This window comes from Pongo abelii, chromosome 13 (genome assembly GCF_028885655.2).
Source record: "Pongo abelii isolate AG06213 chromosome 13, NHGRI_mPonAbe1-v2.0_pri, whole genome shotgun sequence".
NCBI lineage: Eukaryota > Metazoa > Chordata > Mammalia > Primates > Hominidae > Pongo > Pongo abelii.
The window spans coordinates 38,264,923-38,284,714 of record NC_071998.2 but is presented as its reverse complement, the minus strand read 5'-3'; the positions used below and the strand labels follow the sequence as shown (position 1 = coordinate 38,284,714).

The following is a 19,792-nucleotide window of genomic DNA, read 5'->3' as shown; positions in this document are numbered from 1 at the left end:
CCCCCTTTGGTGCTGATAGAGTTCTTACCAGATCTGGTTAGTTAAAAGTGTGTGGCACCTCCTCCTATCTCTCTCTTTCTCCTGCCCTGGCCATGTAAGACCTGCTTGTTTCCCCTTTGCCTTTTGCCATGATTGTAAGTTTCCTGAGGCCTCTCCAGCCATGCTTCCTGTACAGCCTGTGAAAGTCAATTAAATCTCTTTTCTTTATAAATTACCCAGTTTCAGGTATTTCTCTATAGCAGTGCAAGAAGAAACTAATATAATCTCCTTCCCCTTCTCCCCCAGAAAACCCCAAATTATGCCACACATAGAATATTGTCTTCAAAATAATTCTCTCTAGAGCATGAAGACAACACTCCATAATTCAAAACACATTGGACTTCTCTTTGGAGACCATCTTCAAAACCATTTACCACCACAGGAAAAAAACTCCATCATTACCTTATTGCAATTAGACATTCTGTCTCAGTCTGCTAATCTTTATTCCTCCTTGTCTTTTTTTCTGTTGAATGCATCCCCTCCCACCTCTGTCCCTTCCTCATCTTTTACACAAGCAGTAGTAATATCCCCAGAGAGGTCACGCTGGGGCTGCTACTGGCATAGAGCTAGAGATGCTGAAACACAGGGCTGTGAGGCCAGACAGGCTGGGAGTCAAGGAAGCAATTTGCAGCAACCCCGAGAGGAGACTGATGGTGGTAAGTTAATTTGTATGCAGTCTGCAAAGAGCTATTTTGTAGCTGAGTGCTGTACGGGTGAATCATGGTAGGTTGGGATTGCTGTGGCAAGTCAGATTGCTTTGAATTTAGGAAAACCTATATAGAGCATCATATAAATGCCTGGTGTAGTCATTATTACCTATTTATTTTAAAGGAAATAGCAAGTTATTTTGGGTTACAATGGAACCTTGTTATAAAGACTTGAATGTTAAAATGTTCTTGGTTTTACATATCTGAATAGTAATTTTTTCATTTGCCTCATAGTAGTAGTAGTAGTATCAGAAAATATTGTCCCCAAGCCAAAAATGCAACAACTGAAAAACATGGAAGAAAAAGCCAGTAGGGGGCATGCTGATTAGAACTAAATGCTCTTGAGTCAACTCTATTACTGTTCCCTCCTCCCCCTAAGAAGTGAGAGTTATTTCAAATTTGAATTCAAAAGTCAGCATTTGGAATTTTTATTTTCTTGTTTGCTTAGAGGATATAAGTATTTGCAAAGTAGAATGAGTGAATTTTATAATAAAATTAGCAAGTAAATAATAATGTCTTTTATAATTACCTTGATCCCCTCATTTTTAAATATAAAAATGCCCTTTCTACAGTCCCTCTTAAACCTGGTTCTTAACATTTTCCTTGACTATCAAAATAAGATATTCTGAAAGGTAGAATAAAGCATGAAGAAGTAAAAAATTAACACAATAAAATGACCTATAAGAAGAGTTCCTAGAGTCAAAATCTACTTATGTTTTGATTTATTTTTTCCACTGTTTTCCTGTGTATTTCCCTATGACTATTTAAAAGTGTAAGGCAGTATTATAATGCAATTACTTTTTTTAAAAGAGAATTTATGAAAATGTTGTGATGGCCTGAGAGGTAGCATGATATGTGTTCTTCTTAGCCTGGACACAGCATTCCAATGCTTCCAAGAGTAAACTTACATTAACACATGGAGAACCAGGGAAGTAACTCGGGACTGGTTGACATGCAACTTTTCGTCATATAACTTTCAAATTTATCATCTGATTGGGCTGGTGTACATCACCACACATGGAGCATCCTTAGTGGACGAAGGGATCTAATCTTTAATTTATGTCCACTTTTACATAATTACCATTGGCTTGGCCTCTGACCCTTGGGCCAATATGTCATGGCCATGGAAGTGGGGCTGCTTTTTCTTAGCACATAGTACAGTCTCAGCATATGTGGAATTTAGGTTATAAAGTCAATGTGAAAATCTAGGTGACAGAAGTTGATGTGACTTAGGATATTAGCTACAGAAAAGGTGAAAAAAGCAGTTGGATTCTTGGTATACTTAGAAGCCAAGCTAACATTATTTGCTAATGGGATGAGTGTGGGAAATGAAAGAAAGAGAGAAGTCAAGCATGGCTTGAGCAACTGGCATAGACAGGGGCCATTTACTGAAGGAGGCTATAGGAGGAAGAGATTGGGGGGATTGGATATGTTAAGTTTGAAATTCATCTTAACGATCAAACCAAAGATATTCAATGTACAAATCTTGACTTCAAAGGAGTTGCAGGATGTAGAGGTATAATTTGGGGGTCATCAAGAAGGTGTGTTGTGTAGTGCTTAAAAGCAGCTACTCTGGAGCCAGATTGTTTAGGTTCCAGTCTTGGCTCTTTTCTCTACTAGCTGTGACCCTGGGCAAACGATTTAACTTCTCTATGCCTCCCTTTTCCTTCTGAGTTGAGGATCATAATAGAAACAATCTCAGTGCTGTTGTGAAGGATGATTAGTATATGTCATATACTTAGAATTAGGCACAAAGTAGACATATCAACCATTTTTCCTATTATTATCACATAAGTATAGTTGATATTTAAAGCCATTATACTCAATGAGATCGCTTGAGTCTAGCAGGAAAGAGGGTGCAAAGAGTGAGACCTGAGATCCTCCAATATTTAGATTGTAGGAGGAGGGGAAGAGACTAGAAGAGACTTAAGAGTGAATAGGATAAGAAGAAAGAGCGAATAGTGTCCCCAGAAGTCAAATGAAAATATCTAGAAGAAAGCAGAGATAAAAGTATCATGTGCTGTTGACAAGTTAAATAAGATGAAGCCTGAGAACCATCTACTGACTTAGGCTACATAGAGATTTTAGGGGACCCTTACAAGAGCTATTCTGATGGGAAAGTACGGCACAAAAAAGACATAATATGTAAAGGATAGTGTTACAGACTTGTATCTTTATACACTAGAATTATGATTATTTTGGCAAGGAACCCCCACTATGACAGCGCCTTAGAGATTGAGACTGTCTGAGGGCACAGCAAATTCACAACCTTTATCTCATGTTAACTTAGGGGTGCACACTTATTTAGTGGAATGTTAGGTAACATTTCCAGTACTCTTTTAGTAGTTATTTTTCTCATTTTATTTTTTGCTTCAGACATAGAGTTAAATTTGCACATGTCAAATCATGTAATACCACTGTCTTATTACAAGCTAAGTCAACATTAGACATAAACAACTGCTAAGGGTGGTTTCCTCAAAATGGAACTTGGGAAGTGGTTGGCAATTTTGGTTGCATGGACTCAGCAGTGTGTTTGTCCTGTCCCCTGCTTTCTTCATACAGTATTAAATAGTGAGCATTTCTGCATGTTAATTTTTTTCACAAATGTCATTTTTAATAACTTTAATAATTCAACCTATGCCTCTTCCATAATTCATTTAACTATTCTTTTGCACATTGATGGTGTTTATAATTTTTATTTGTTTCAAGCACCACCATATTAATCTGTCATACATTAATCTTTGCCATTCTCTCTATTTCCCTGGGGTAGAGGGTAGTTCTCAAAAATGGGATTAAAGCATGAATATTTTAAAGGCTGCTGTTAAATAGCTTTCTAGAAATATTATACCAATACAAGATATGCCAACAGAGATAAAGTGCCCACCTCACCACACCCTGGCCAATAGTGAACATGCATTTTTAAGTTGTGACAGTTTTTCTCCATGAATAAAGGTATCATACTGGTGTTTTAATTTTCAGTACAAAGGTTAGCATCTTTATTTGCTTATTAAGCATTGTATTTTTTTCCTTCTGAAATTTTTATGTTCCAGTTCTTTGCCCTTTTTTGGTTTTTATTACTATGGTTCTATGTCATCGTGATATGTGTGGATCTCTTCCTTGTGACTAATAGCTCATAAAACTACTTTTCCCTCCACCCCCCCGCCCACTTTCCTTAGTTCCCTGAAAAGCAATAGGCACAAGAAATGGCATGGAAATCACAGTCCTGACTTTAGGCAAATGCTCAGTGCTGCCCACTGTCAGCTTTAACTTTCCGGGGATTTGGTCCCTCTGCAAAAGCTTCCTGAGGATCTACAGGGACAGTGTATAGGAGTTGGTTAAAAAAAAAAAAAAAATAGAAAATAGGTTTCCACCACCCAGTCATTTACTGGGCAAACACTTTCTAAAGATATATAAAACTCACCCCACAGGTTAGAGATTTTAGCTCAATGATTCAAATAAAAGCAAGCAGCAAGCAACATTTAAAAATGTCATCTTTTAATATCTCCTAAACGGAGCTGTGCCCTGCTGGGTGAAAATGCTACTCCACCAAGCAGCCAATGCAGGATTCCTTTTAGAGCTCTCAGTGCCTAGCAATATGCAGGAAAACTGATGAAAATAATGGCACTGTAAGAGAATCTGACTAAACATTTTTTTAGCAGAAATCCCAAATACAGCATAATTTTATGAACGATAGCCTTCATGCTGTGCGTTAGATCTCTATTTATTACAAATATTTGATTAAACATTTGTGACTTAGAATATCAAATGATTAAAAATTACCTAATACAAGAGTTATAGCAATCAGGATTTTGTTTACTGCCTTAAGAACTACTAGAACATTAATTAGGAATATCATGTTTGCACCAGGCAAATGTCTCTATTTCTTAGATATTGCGATTTGCCAATCTAAACCATTTTATCTATCCCAATGCTGACTCACTGAAAAGATGATAAACTTCTAGTATCATAAGTGGTATGTCTAGACTGAAATTACATACAGGTGCAATAAATGCTTTCCCAAATTGTGTACAAATCAGAGTCTTACAAATTTAATAGAGATAAGAAATTTGTATTGTAAGCAATTAAAATAAAAACTAGAGTGTAGCATTTTGTAGGGCAAATAATTATTTCATAAGTAAAGAATCTATACCTAATTTATCTGCAAACCACGTGGACTTGCTCAAGTCATTTACCATTTTGGGGGCTCAGTCTCCTTATCTGTAAAATGATGTTTCTCTATATTGTTTTTTTTTTTTTTTTTTTTGAGATGGAGTCTCGCTCTGTTACCCAGGCTGAAGTGCAGTGGCGCTATCTCGGCTCACTGCAAGCTCTGCCTCCCGGGTTCCCGCCATTCTCCTGCCTCAGCCTCCTGAGTAGCTGGGACTACGGATGCCTGCCACCATGCCTGGCTAATTTTTTGTATTTTTAGTAGAGACGGGGTTTCACTGTGTTAGCCAGGATGGTCTTGATCTCCTGACCTCGTGATCCGCCTGTCTTGGCCTCCCAACTCTACACTGTTTTAGATGTATCTCTAAGGCTCCTCCAACTCTATCAGTGTTCTAATATGTACCATATATAGACAGAAACTGGCCTTATTAACCCTGTAAAAGGTGCTACTTATTCTGGAAAAAGTCGTCTCAGGTCTCAGTCTTTGACCCTTATCTCCTGCTAGACTGAAGTGATCTCATTGAGTATAATGGCTTTAAATATCAGCTATACTCATGTGATAATAATAGGACGAATGGTTGTTATGCCTACTTTTTGTGCCTCATTCTAAGTATATGACATATCCTAATTATCCCTCACAACAGGGTCAATGCATCCAGTCTAGAAATTCATCTATAATGATCTTTTTACTTAGGATTTTATAACAATGTGTATTAGTTTATAATAGCTAAACCAAAACTATACAATTAATTTTTAAGAAATTCAGTGTTTATGAGCCCTATTCCTAAAGAAGTTTGTTTCCTCCACCACATCCTACAAAATGCCTGCTAATTAATACTGCTGCTTGATGATTATTGGATGACAGCATCTCATTCTGTATACACCATCCTTGTTCTATATCTGGGCTTTGTGTTTTCACTCTTTTGAACACTGTTGTATAGTTGAAAAAGGAAACTATGAGCAAGTTCTCTTACTCTACACATTTTTTAATTTGAAAGTTTTTCATTGTGAAATCTGTATTAGCCAGACACTTGGTTGGAAGTGAATAAAGTGCAACTCATATGCGTACGTATATATGTATATATATTCCTAAAATATATTCTTATATATAAACATATGGTTCCTGGCTTACAATGGTTCTATTTATGATTTTTTCAAATTTATAATGATGCAAAAGTGATATGCATTTAGTAAAAACCATGTTCTGAGTATCTATACAACAATTGTTTTCACTTTCAGTACAGTATTCAATAAATTACATGAGATATTCAACACTTTAGTATAAAATAGGCTTTGTGTTAGATGATTTTGCCCAACTATAGGCTAATGTAAGTACCCTGAACATGTTTAAGGTAGGTTAGACTAAGCTATGATGTTCAGTAGGTTAGGTGTATTAAATACATTTTTGACTTAGGATTTTTTTCAACTTACAATGGATTTATTGGGCTATAACCACACGGTAAGTTGAGGAGCATCTGTATTCTTACAGAGTGGACAAGGTTAGATGGGACTGGCCCTACAGGAGGACTTGAATTTTTTCAGGATGCTGTCTCTCAATTGTCATTCCTTCTGCATGTCAGCTTTATCCTTGTGAGTGTCTCCATATGGCAGTGTATGTGGCCATCAGTGTCTCCGGGGACATATCCATATAGTTCTTGGCAAGAAAAGAAAAAAGTTCCTCGAGAAGAACTCTCATTTGACCCATTTAACTGTCATGCCCTTCCTGACCCGTCACTGTGGCCAGATGCATGCTAACGTGTTTAGGTGGGGAGGCACTTCCATCATAGTAAGGAAGAACAGTTCTTCAAAGGAAGGGGAGCTATGCTATTACTGGAAGAAGGTAGGCAGGGGCCTGGGTAGAAAGAAACACTCGATGTTCACATGGAATCATAGTTGTTTCAGGTGGATGATGATGCTTTAATGTATAGAGAACTTACAACTTATAAAACATGTTCACATACAATGTCTGTTGGTCCTCACAGAAACTCTATGAAAGTTTGTTCTTATCCTCTCCCCATTTTACAGATGAGGAAACAAGCTCAGAGTTGTGCAGCTTGCATGTGGTGTAGTGGTAACTAAGCACTTAATTATGATTGAGGATAATTTTTTAAGACTTCTATTTTAGGTTCAGGGGTACATGTACAGGTTTGTTATATAGATAAACTGTGTGTCCTGGGGGTTTGGTGTACAGATAATTTCATCACCCAGGTAGCATAGTACCCAATAGGTATTATTTCTGTGCGTCTCCCTCCTCCCACCCTGTACTCTCAAGTAGGCCCCAGTGTGTGTTATTCCCCTGTATCTACCCATGTGTTCTCATTGTTTCCGTTCCATTTATAAGTGAGAACATGTGGTACTTGGTTTTCTGCTCCTGTGTCAGTTTGCTAAAGATGATGTCCTCCAGCCCATCCATGTTGCCGTAAAGGACACGATCTCATTCTTTTTTATGACTGCATAGTATTCTATGGTGTATTTGTACCACATTCTCTTCAGCCAGTCTACCATTGATGGGCATTTAGGTTGATTCCATGTCTTTACTATTGTGAATAGTGCTGTGAGGAACATATGTGTGCATGTGTCATTATGGTAAAATGATTTATATTCCTTTCAGTATAGACCTAATAATACGATTGCTGGGTCGAATGGTAATTCTATTTGATATTATTTGAGAAGTTGTCACACTGCTTTTTGCAATGGCTGAACTAATTTATGCTCCCACCAGCAGTGTATAAGCATTCTCTTTTCTCCACAACCTCTCCAGCATCTATGATTTTTTGACTTTTTAATCATAGCCATTCTGACTAGTGTGAGATGGTATTTCACTGAGGTTTTGATTTGCATTTCTCTAATGATTGAGCATTTTTTTATAGGCTTATTGGCTGTGGGTATGTCTTCTTTTGAAAAGTGTCTGTTCCACTTCTCAAAAGAAGACATTTATATGGCAAACAAACATATGAAAAAAAGCTCAACATTGCTGATCTTTAGAGAAATGCAAATCAAAACCACAATGAGATACCATCTCATGCCAGTTAGAATGGCAATTATTAAAAAGTCAAGAAACAACAGATGTTGGTAAGGTTGTGGAGAAATAGGAACGCTTTTACACCATTGGTGGGAATGTAAATTAGTTCATTGTGGAAGACAGGGTAGTGATTCCTCAAAGATTTAGAACCGGAAATACCATTTGACCCAGCAATCCCATTACTGGGTATATACCCAAAGGAATATAAATCATTCTATTATAAAGATGCATGCACATGTATGTTCATTGCAGCACTATTCACAACAGTAAAAACATGGAATCAACCAAAATGCCAATCAATAATAGACTAGATAAATAAAATGTGGTACACATACACCATGGAATACTATGCAGCCATAAAAAGGAATGAGACTATGTCCTTTGCAGGGACATCGATAGAGCTGGCAGCCATTATACTCAGCAAACTAATGCAGGAACAGAAAACAAAATACCACATGTTCTCACTTATAAGTGGGAGCTGAACGACGAGAACACACGGACACAGGGAGGAGAACAACACACACTAAGGCCTGTAAGGGGGCAGGGGAAGGGAGAGCATCAGGAAAAATAGCTGATGCATGCTGCGCTTAATACCTAGGTGATGAGTTGATAGGTACAGCAAATCACTATGGCACAGGTTTATCTATATAGCAAACCTGCACATCCTGCACATGTACCCTGGAACTTAAAATTTTTAAAAAGTGTCTGTTCATGTCCTTTCCCCACTTTTTAATGGGGTTGCCTTTTGCTTGTAAATTTGCTTACGTTCCTTGTAGATTCTGGATATTAGACCTTTGTTGGATGCATAATTTGCAGATATTTTCTCCCATTCTGTAAGTGTTCTGTTCACTCTGTTGATAGTGTCTTTTGCTGTACAGATGAATAGGCAATTCTCAAAAGAAGATATGCAAATGGCCAACAAACATATGAAAAAATGCTCAACATCACTAATGATCATGGAAATGCAAATCAAAACAACAATGCAATACCACCTTACTCCTGCAAGAATAGCTGTAATAAAAAAATCAAAAAATAATAGATATTGGCATGGATGCAGTGAAAATGGAACACTTCTAACACTGCTGGTGGAATGTAAACTAGTGCAACCACTATGGAAAACAGTGTGGAGATTCCTTAAAGAACTAAAAGTAGAACTACCATGTGATCTAGCAATCCCATTACTGGGTATCTACCCAGAGGAAAAGAAGCCGTTATACGAAAAAGATACTTAAATATGGAACCAGCCCAAATGCCCATCAACAAATGAGTGGATAAAGAAATTATATATATATGATGGTACACCATTCAGCCATAAAAGGGAATGAATCAATGGCTTTCACAAAAACCTAGATGGAACTGGAGACTATTAAGTGAAGTAACTCAGGAATGGAAAACCAAACATTGTGTGTTCTTGCTCATAACTGGGAGCTAAGGTATGAGGATGCAAATGGACTTTGGGGAGTCAGGGGAAAGTGGGGTGAGGGACAAAAGACTATGAACTGGGTTCAGTGTCTACTACTCGTTGATGGGTACACCAAAATCTCACAAATAACCACTAAAGAACTTATTCGTGTAACCAAATAGCACCTGTTCCCCCAAAACCTATGGAAATAATTGTTTTTTAAAAAGTATCCCTTCCAACCTTTTAGTGGGCTGTTCACCTAGTCACCCTGTAAACAAACAACATGCCTCTATTATGTTTTAATTTTTCTGGAAAATGTTTATATAATAGAATGATGTTTAAGTCCATTCCTAAGTAGGTGCAAATGACTTGAACGATTTTCTTACAACTTTCCTTTCATTCCATTTTCCAAAATTTGCCCTTATTTCTTCTGCCTTTCTCTAATTTTCTGACATTTTTGTTCATTGATAAAACCTGAAGTGACTGAGGAGTATGCACCAAGCAACCCATTTTTTTCTTCTATTTATAATAGAACCCCCAACCTCATGTGTAATGTGACTTCCCTATTTAGAGTGATTAAATCTTGGTGGCACATTATTATCTGTGGGCTTTTAACTTTTGATTCTGCAGTGTTTCATTAAATATGCCATTTATTTGTAGGCCTAAGAGGTATTCTGGAAGAGTAGAAATGCAAAGGACCTAATTCCGAGAAATTATGGTACTGATCTTGGTTTTACCACTTTCTAATGTATGATCCTAGGGGTGTCAGGGAAGCTGACCTACTCTAAGTGATAAAGTACAGAATCTGCTGCCTCAGTGTCTAGTCGTGGCCTGAAGTTGCTATAGATCAACTGAGAAGGCATTTGGGAAGAAATGCCAAATGCCCTTTCACGTGAAAGGTAGAATGGGACAGGAAAACAAGGACAACTGGAACCCATGAGGACAATCTGGAATCCACAAGCACAAATTGGAACCTGGTCTGTTTCTCCCTGAATCTAACCCTGTGACACAGGTATACTGACAAAGAACCTGGTAGCCTTCTCATGGAGAATCTGGTGGAGCCACACACACCCCTGGCTCAGGAGTCAGAGAAGCTAGAGGAGGAGAGCCCTGGCCCCAGACCATCAGTGTGAGCTAGCACAGCAGAGACACTGAATAAGCAGGTGCCTGGCACCCTGCATCAACCCTCAGAGCACCTTGGCTGCTGCTTGTCTTCTACCACCCAATCCCTGCACAAAGTTCTCCTGGGAACATCCCCAACCTGGATTTACACTGGGAAGGATATTCTGGGACTTGTAGCTTCAGCTTAGCTAAACAATCATGGTATAAAGCCAGTACACTGGGTGTGTCTATAATCCACCTGAACTCCATTTCCTCATCTGTAGTGCAAGTTTATTATAGGGGAAAAAACGTCCTTAGCATTTGGTTGGTGTTCCATAAATTGTAATTATTATTATTATTATTATATAGATGTAGCATACTCAGATTGACTTTCTTGATACTCATCACCTGAAAGGAAATACAAATTTAATCCTTAGTAGTTCCAAAACAGTCCATAGGCCTTCACTCATGCTTAGCAATCACCAAAACTTCCTCCTGAGAACACTTCTTCCCCTATTGTCTTTTCAGAGGTTAGGAATGGGGTCCCCATTGCTGCTTCCAAACCATTTTTCCTCATTCCTCCTTCAACCCAGGATTCTTGAATTATGCCATTAACATTTTATCCCTTCTTGTTTCTATCTCTACCAACTTGCCACTCACACTGAATCATGAATTGATGGCCCTGGCATCTATCTTACTGTCAGTTTTACCACGGTGGCTGTCAAAATCCTGGATGACTTCCACACCTATGTCAATGATTCATTCTACACTTTTAGTTTTTTCCTTTGCTCCACGTGGACCATTTACACTTAGGGTTGTACTGTAGATGTTACTTCATCAATACCAGTTTTGAAATATCTATTTAAAGCATTGTTCTTTCTACTGACTATCTCTTATCTTGCTTTCTCAGTTATTCTGGTATTCCACCAAGCCTCATCAAATTGCATTTCTAATATTTTGATCCACACTTCTCTCTCTGCACACAGTTCATATCTTCACTTACCTTCTCACTTACTTAGTTTAGAGTTTATGGACCACCAATATAACCCCTCCATTACAAACCTCAGTAAGTTACACACCCGTCTCTTTCTCTATAATCTTATAATCACCTTAAAAAATCCCAACCCAGTTTAAACCTAAATATCTGTTTACTCAATGATGGCACTCAAGCCAAATACTGGAGAAAGAGTCAATAAGAGGGAAGCCACAGTCTTCTCATAACCTAATTTCAGAAGTGACTTTGTATTGCTTATGCCATATTCTATTAGAAACAAGTCAATAGATGTAGTAAATGATGAAGGGAAGGAAATTGCACAAGGGCATGAATACTAGGAAGGCAGGACAATTGGAGGCTATTTTAGAGGATGCCTACCATATCCAAGTTGCCAATGACCCAAATTTCACCAATGTCAATGGGCAATTTTCTGCCCTCATCCTACTTGACTTCTCAATGTCATTTGATACAATTAATTATTTCCTTCTTAAAATACAAGGTCTCTGGTTTTCTGTGTCACCATATTTATTGGTTTGGTTTTTCTCACTGATGACTTCTCCTTTACTGACCTCTAAATATTGAAATGTCTGAAGGCTCTTTCCTTGGTCCTCTTATCTTGATATCTACATTCTTGGGTGATCTCATTCCATCACATAGCTCTTTTAAAAATTAATTTACTGTTTTGATATAGGAGTCTCACTATGTTGCCAGGCTGGTCTTGAATTCCTGGACTCAAGCAATCCTCCTGCCTCAGCCTCCCAAGTAGCTGGGACTACAGGCACGCACCATCCCATAGCTTTTAATAGTATCTATATTCTGACAAATCTCACATCTGTGGCTCCTCCAGTACCTTTCTCATTAGCTACAGAATCATACATCCAATTGCTCGCTCGACATTTTTTTTCCACTTGCATGTTGGATAAGCATCTCAAACTTTGCTTATATGAAAAAAGGATGATTGATTTCTCCCAAGCCTACCTTCTTCTCTGATCATCTCCTACCCTAATATCCCTCACTTGTTAAGTAAAACACCTTTGATTTCTCTTCTTTGCACATACAATGCATCCAGTCCATCTGCAAGTCCTTTATTCTCTCCTTCCAAAATATGTGCTGAATCTTACCTGGTTGGACCATCTCCATTACTGTAGCTGTCACCTGGACTACTAAAGTGGCCTCCTGTCTCTTCTTCAGTCTTGTCCTGTTCACACCAGCCTCTGCAAAAGGAGCCACAGAAAATATTTTAGAGCATAGGTCAGAGCATGTCACTGTCCTGGTTAAAACCCTTCAAAGTCTTCCTATTGTAATGAGAATTAAATCTAGAATCTTCCTTCACTCTCTAATATAAAACAGATATATTAGTCTGTTTTGTGTTGCTATACAAGAAACTCTGAGACTGAGTAATTTATAAAGAAAGAGGTTTACGTGGCTCACAGTTCTGCATGGCACCAGCGTCTGCTTCTGGTTAGGGCTTTAGGAAGCTTCACTTGTGGTAGAAGGTGAAGGGGGAGCAAGCATGTCACATTGTGAGAGAGGGAGGAAGAGGAGGCAGAGATGCAATGCTCTTTTAAATTACCAGCTCTCTGGGCTTGGCATAGTGACTCATGCCTGTAATCCCAGTGACTTGAGAGACTGAGGTGGGAAGATCGCTTGAGACCAAGAGTCCAAGGCTGCAGTGAGCTATGATCACACCACTGCACTCCATCCTGGGTGACAGAGCGAGATCCTGTCTCTAAAAAAACCAATACAAATTAAAAATAAACAGTCAGCTCTTGAGAGAGCTGAACTAAGAGAGCAAGAACTCACTCATTACCGTAGGATGGCACTAAGCCATGCATGAGAGATCAGCCCTCAAGACCCAACACCTCCCATTAGGCCTCACCTCCAATATTGGGGATCAAATTTTAATATGAGATTTGGAGGGACAAATATCCAAACTATATAACCAGATAATAAATAAGCTGCCTTTTTCAAACTCATTTCTACATCTTCAACTCAGCTCACCTCTTCAGATTCAGTTCCCTCCCTTCCTTTTTTCTCTTCGTTTGTCACTCTGTGTCAACATGGGCCTTCTTTTTGTCCCTCCCTTATGACTAACTAGTTCTACTTCAGGGTCTTTGCACTTGCTTTTTCTTCTGTTTAGAATGTTTTTCCCTATAATCTTTGAAGAGCTGCCTCTTTCTCATAGTTCATGTTCTACTAAACAACCTGCTTTCTCAGTTACCTTCCCTGACCATCCCATGTAAAGTAGTGTCTGTCCCCTGCTCTCATCCCAAGGCAGTTCCTATCACATCCTATTTTGTTATTTTTCTATAATATTTATCACTACACAAAATTACTTTATTTCAGTGTTTTGTGTCTGTTTTGTCCCGCTCTCCCACCAGAAAATGAGCTTCTAGAGTTTGGTTCTTGGTCTCTCTTGTTCTTCACAATATTCTTAGTGCCTAGAGCAAAGCTTGATGCATCACAAATGCTCTGTAAATGTTTGCTGACTGACTGCCTGATTCAACCAACAAATGTAATTGAATATCCACTGTCCACACATCCTCAAAACAGACCCTTAACTTTTATTGTTAAGAGTGACCTAAGGACTAGAGAAATCCACGTAAGTGATTACCAAGGGGCTAATATCCAGTTCGTTTCTAAAGTTCATTATTATCCACTTAATTAACTGGATCAACTGTTTTTTTTTTTCATGCCTAGAAAAATTTTTGGTTTATTTTTGTATTTACATGTGAAGGAACTGAAGCTTGGATAACAAGAGTGAATTTTGGCCCAAGGTCACACAGATGGTAAGTGGCACATCAGGGATTAAAACCCAGTATGGCTGTCAGTAAAACTGTACCCACCCAGGTGCTTCTCCAAGGGCTGAAAATCTGCCTCATTTGTCCAATAGTCTGCCCAAGTCCCCTTGGATCATGAGAGGGACAAGTGACCAGGCAAAACAAGGGGGAGGTTTTATTTCCTCTAGAGGGGAAGAAAACATGTAGCCCCTATCTAGAGAAAAATCCTCTCCATGGTTTCCCCAAACACATTTCCACCAAAGAGAAATTCCTCTTTAATAATGTTCCCATTTTGCTCCCATTTTGGTCCAGCATGTAAGAAAGTCTCTATGAATGGTATTTTGAGTGGCAGGCGGAGAAGCAAGTAGGGCAGGGAGTGTTATCTTAGGGTAGGATAACTTGAAAGATATGAGATTGCTTTTACTGTCATATTAGCTTCCCTGCCCATCATCAGAGTCAATTCTGCTAGCCTTGCTTTCTAGCAAGGAGCCTCTCCACCCCCCATCAATCCATGCATATCTTTCCCAAGGCTGAACCATATCTGGAAAACAGCCATGTTCCATATAGTTCCTGGGAAGGCTAGGCCTCAAACACCACACATCTTGGATCAGATCAGTACCTCCCTATTGGTGCAACTGTTGGAGAACAGGAGTTTTTATTCTATTAAAGTTTTGGAGACACTCATGGAGCAGGAATTTTGAATAGGCAGAAAACATTATTATAATAGTAGCTGCTGTTAATACTACTGGATATCTGGCATTATTCCAGGTGAATTAAATGTATTTATTCTTGTAATTCAGTCCTTTCAACAATTATAAGCATAGATGTTATTGTCCTCATTTTTATATAGGAGGAAACTGAGTCTCAGAGGGTTTAAGGTTGTATTTGCTGAAGGTGTCATTGTTGGTATTAGTTAGAATTAGCTTTGACTGCAAGTGACAGCAACCCAAGATTGGCTAAAACAAAATGTGAGTTGTATTTTCCTCTCTCACGCCACACAGGGTTGGGATCAGGCTTCCCAACTGTCAAACTCTACACCTCATGTTTCTCTGCCATCCTCCACACAGGGATTCCATCTGATGGTCCAAGATGGCTGCAGTGGGTCACCACCTACTCGCTAGTAGGAGGAAACAAAGGGAGAAGAGAATTTCCACTTCTCTTAAGGACACTTCTTGGAAGTGACAAACACTACTTCTACTTGCAACCATTGATCTGAGCTATATCTCAAAGACTTGCCCAGCTGCAAGAGAGACTGGTAAACATAGTCTATTCTGGGTGGCTACGTGTCCAGCTAAATTCAGGATTTATGTTTTTGAGGAAGAAGGGGAAAAGGGATGTTGAAAGACAATTAGCAGTCTGGCACAGAAGGGATGTGGACTCAGGGCTATGTGGTCCAGAGACTAGAACCTTTCCATCATCTCACACTGCTTCTTGAGCACCTTGGCAGCCAAGGAGAGGAGGCAGAGTGCCAAAGGTAGTTTTTCTGTGTGTCCTGAGGTGGCCTGAGGGCCTCTGAAAGTCAGCCTCTGAGACACATGCTATAGGCTATCTTAGATATTTCCTCAATTTTTTGCTCCCCCAGCATTTTGAATACTTTTATATATTCATCCATATGTTATCATTGTTTATTTTCAGTTTTCCTGAATCAAACATTGGCTAATTGGTAATGTTCATTACATGAATGACTGAATTGATGAAATAGCCAATTTTGTTTTTTTTATCTCTAGCATAATGTCTAGCATTTTACAGGTATTCAACAAATATATGTTTATTGAATGGATGGCTGGAGAGCCAACAACTTTCCTAATTCAATTTTTTTTTTCTAATTTTGAGTAAGCACAGCCTACTCTCTCAGCATATCCTTTTCTCTTCCAGGATGGGAGAAGAGAGAAAACAGAAAAGACAATAGAAAAAGAAAAAATGGGACAAGGTATATTTATTATACAAGTTCTCTCATCCCTTACTTTCTTCTCTCCATTTATTTTTGATACCACAATCATGAATTTTTCTATCCAAATGGACTTCCATAATACTCTTTGGGGAATGGCCTAAGGATGCTACCTTCAAGCAGCCTGATGACCAACGAACTTAGAAATATTTGGATAAGTTGCAACTAATTTTATTTGGTCAAAGTTTACATGATTTCTCTTTGTGACATTTTCTTCCCCGACAACCTAAATGAAATTGTATATTTCAAAGCTTTCAAGACAAAATAAAAGTTTGAAAATCCCTTGCAAGTTAGTACTGGTAAATTCATAGTTATTTTAACTCCATAAAGAAGTAAACATCATCACATTCCTCATGAAAAACTCCAGCAAGAGCCACAGGCACGGTTTGAATATAAACAACAAGCACTAAATGACTTCATCAAGCTACAATCCCTGTGCTCAGCGATTTAGAGGAAATCAGCAGCTTAACCAAGGTTTATTTTGTTTTTTTTTTTTTCTTTTGCTGAGCAATTGGGGGCCAAAAATAAAACACTATTACATCAAACTGCAGACAAATAAAAATCTGAATACATTTGCTGTCTTCTCTGGGCCTTTCTGAACCTAATGCACACAGGAGAGCGCAAAGCTGTCAAGATGTTTCTTGCCATTAGGCACTGGGGGATATTGTCCAATAAGTCCTGATGGCATTGTCAGTTCTGAGGGTAAAGTAGGGGAAAGTTCAGAAGGATGTAAATATTTTCTAATAGATGAAAGTGATATCTAACACATTCCCCTGCCCTTTTCAAATGAAGGCAAGATGAATTATCTGCATTAATTAGCATGTTGAAAAACTTCTGGATCGCCAAGTGTGTTCCTGTGGGTGGTGGGAAACATGTAAATATGATGTACAGCAATCTGTTGAAAAGAGCCAATGTTTTTTACTTTGTGAGTACATATGAAATGTGAAACAGCTTAGTCAGGTATGTGGTACTGGTCTTTCCAGTTAAAAAGATGAACATTTGTCTAACAACACTGGTGTACAGTGCTTGAGCTTTGAAATGCCAGTTTGCTCAGGACACTAGGCAGTGTTAAAAGAACACTCTTTGAGAGACAAGTTAAATCATTATCATCTCCAGCACAGATAACAGTTATTGAACACTAAACAAATTATTTCATTTAATTTTCACAGCAAGCCTTAGAGGAAAGTACAACTGGTATCATCACCATCTAACAGATAACAAAAATGGAGCATTGGAGCAGTTAGGTAGTTTGGCCCCAAACCACAAAGGTACTAAATGGTAGAGTCAGGGTTTGAACCAGGTCAGTCTGACTCTCAGAGCCAATATCCTTCACAGCATTATGGTAAAGACTTTGTCCATCTTCTTAACTGGATGGCATTACAGGAGTTACTTAGCTTTGCTGTGCCTCTATTTCTTTGTCTATAAAAGGGGAAAAAATTAATTTTATATCATTGATTTGTGAGGATTAAATTATATACCAAATATAAAACATTCAGTAAAGTGTCTTGTTATGCATGTCATGCTATGATTATTCTTTTAATGTGTCTAATTCGAGAGTTGGGAAAAATCTAATTACCATCCACTTTTCTCATTTGGTGAGTAGGAGTTGGACTAAGTAAATGAAATTTATTGCCAACAGAGCTCACATTCATGGACCTACACTGATAGAACTTGGAGGAGTCCACATTAAGCCTTCTTTGTAGTAATTGATGAAGAAATTGGGGTCCAAAGAGCCAAGTCGTCATTGGGGCTGTAGACTGGGAAACCGGGCCTTGGTAGAACTCTTCAAAGTTGCTGATGTGCCTTTCCATGTGAGTACAATGAACTCTTATCTATATTTTTGATTTCATTTTCTTTCTGGAATGTGTCCTTTGTAAACAGTGACCCCATATTGTTATCAATCAAGTACATGTTAGTTCAACATGTTTTTTTCATATTTATAAATGTCAAAAATACAATTTTTATCTTCCCAACACTTAAAAATCCCTTGCCTATGAAAGTTTACTTTTCTTTTTGACATGTATTAAAAGAAGCACAGCATACATAGAATCCTTTAAAAGTCAATTTGAGGAAGCAAACCCAGAGCAATCACAATTAGAGATGTATATGTCAATATATTTAAATATTATTTAAAACAATGTATTTTGTAAAGATATGTATTTTTACCTTGAAAGTCCATATAAAACAACAGTTCCAAGTTAGGATGGGCAACAAACGTGTGCTCATTATATTTGATTTTTTAAACTTTATTATTAAATAGAAAGGTTCTGATATTTGGGTCTATTATGTTCACAACACTTTAAATCACTCTCATTTTATCATCAATAACCCCATGAGGTAGGTATTATGATCCTCATTTTAAAATGAGGTAACTGAAGATGTTTGGTAATTTACTGAACATCCTACAGCTACAAGGGGCAAAAGGGCAAAACTGAGACTAAAATCCAAATCTTTATGATACCCAAAGCTCAAGATTTTTCCATTATTCTAGGCTGCTTTGAACAGAATTATGCACTACAGTTTATTTTTACCACGCGTGTTATTTCCCATCCCACTTTTCATTTTGCTGATTCTATCAGTCACAGTCCAGTCAGGGAAAGAGAATCACACATTTTGGAAATCATGACTATAGCAGAGGAATTGGATTTTACACAATTGTGGAAGAGTTGAGAAGTAAAGGCCTGGCTGGAGGAGGGAATCAGAGGGTCATAGAATAGTATCTAGCCACTTTCCCTGAAGCACTAGTGCCTGGAGTGAATCAGAGATTGTGAGGGAATCTGAGAAGCCTAGCATGTCTAGCTGCCCCCTGGGATTGCAAAGGGTCTGTGGACACTGGCACCTTGTGGAAGCTGCTGCCCCCACAGCTCCGCAGCCAGGTATGTATATCATGCTTAATAGGACAAAGGCCAAACTCAACCACTGGGCAAAGAAGACTCCTTATGATTTCTTTTCTGTTGATTTTGCCTGCTTCATCCCATACCACTACCTTACCACATTTTTCTTCAGCAGTGCAAACTGTACTCATCTTACAGGTTTTGTGTGAGAATCCAATGAGATAAAGAATAGGCCTGGCGCGGTGGCTCACGCCTGTAATCCCAGCACTTCGGGAGGCCAAGGCGGGTGGATCATGAGGTCAGGAGATTGAGACCATCCTGGCTAACATGGCGAAACCTCGTCTCTACTAAAAATACAAAAAATTAGCTAGGCGTGGTGGCGGGCACCTGTAGTCCCAGCTACTCAGGAGGCTGAGGCAGGAGAATGGCATGAACCCAGGAGGTGGAGCTTGCCATGAGCTGAGATCGTGCCACTGCACTGCAGCCTGGGTGACAGAGCAAGACTCCATCTCAAAAAAAAAAAAAAAAAAAAAGAATAGGACAATGTCTAGGACAATGCTGGGCACAAAACAGGTGACCAATTATTACTCAACTTCTAAGTTGTAAACAAGAGAATCTATTTCAGCTGGTTGAAGCATATGATAAGTTTATTCCAGCTTATTAGGTGGCTCAGAGGAGGCCCAATCAGCTTGGTGAGCATATGAACAGAAACAATATCCAAACTATACTATGGGTCTGTCCTAGCAGCAAGCCTGCTGCAGCTACCACTAGGCACAGACACCACAACAGGTACTGCTA

General features: G+C 38.6%; 1 protein-coding gene and 1 long non-coding RNA gene across 3 annotated transcripts in view; one reads left to right on the top strand and one right to left on the bottom strand.

The window, feature by feature from the left end:
* The window catches only part of SLC24A2 (solute carrier family 24 member 2), a 533,689-nt gene that overhangs the window by 384,313 nt on the left and 129,584 nt on the right, over positions 1–19,792 (bottom strand). For both annotated transcript variants that reach the window (XM_054521034.2, XM_054521033.2), the window contains one exon: positions 12,554–12,646. The gene's annotated coding sequence lies outside the window, so the exon portion shown is untranslated. The remainder of the gene's footprint in view (positions 1–12,553; positions 12,647–19,792) is intronic.
* LOC129048066 (uncharacterized) overlaps positions 1–19,792 on the top strand; it is a 118,452-nt gene that overhangs the window by 70,699 nt on the left and 27,961 nt on the right. The window contains exons 2-5 of the long non-coding RNA XR_008510094.2: positions 14,170–14,221; positions 15,280–15,467; positions 16,088–16,142; positions 17,800–17,971. This is a non-coding gene — a long non-coding RNA (uncharacterized LOC129048066). The remainder of the gene's footprint in view (positions 1–14,169; positions 14,222–15,279; positions 15,468–16,087; positions 16,143–17,799; positions 17,972–19,792) is intronic.